Genomic DNA, 308 nt, shown 5'->3' with positions numbered 1-308 from the left:
AAGAAGACAGCTATTTAAAACGACAGTGAGAAGGCTGGAACAAGCCTTGGGGCCACTGGTTAGACCACTGGCAGAATGGCAACAATGTTCTTGTTATTTCTGGGCAACAGGGCAAAATGACAAGAGATGGTGTCATGAGATGAAGTGTCACTGGCAAGAACCAGGACCTCTAATTTCAGCAACAGCTTCCAAGCTAGAGAAGAAACCAACTGAGCTAGAAGAGTGGGATTTGTTGGACTTTTGGACCACTTTATGGTCAATGGCCTGATCAGATATTTGGAGAACCAGACATCTGGGAAATATGTCAG

The sequence above is a fragment of the Budorcas taxicolor genome, chromosome 22, assembly GCF_023091745.1.
Source record: "Budorcas taxicolor isolate Tak-1 chromosome 22, Takin1.1, whole genome shotgun sequence".
Lineage (NCBI taxonomy): Eukaryota > Metazoa > Chordata > Mammalia > Artiodactyla > Bovidae > Budorcas > Budorcas taxicolor.
The sequence above is the reverse complement of the archived record's forward strand: the minus strand, read 5'-3'. Positions refer to the sequence as shown.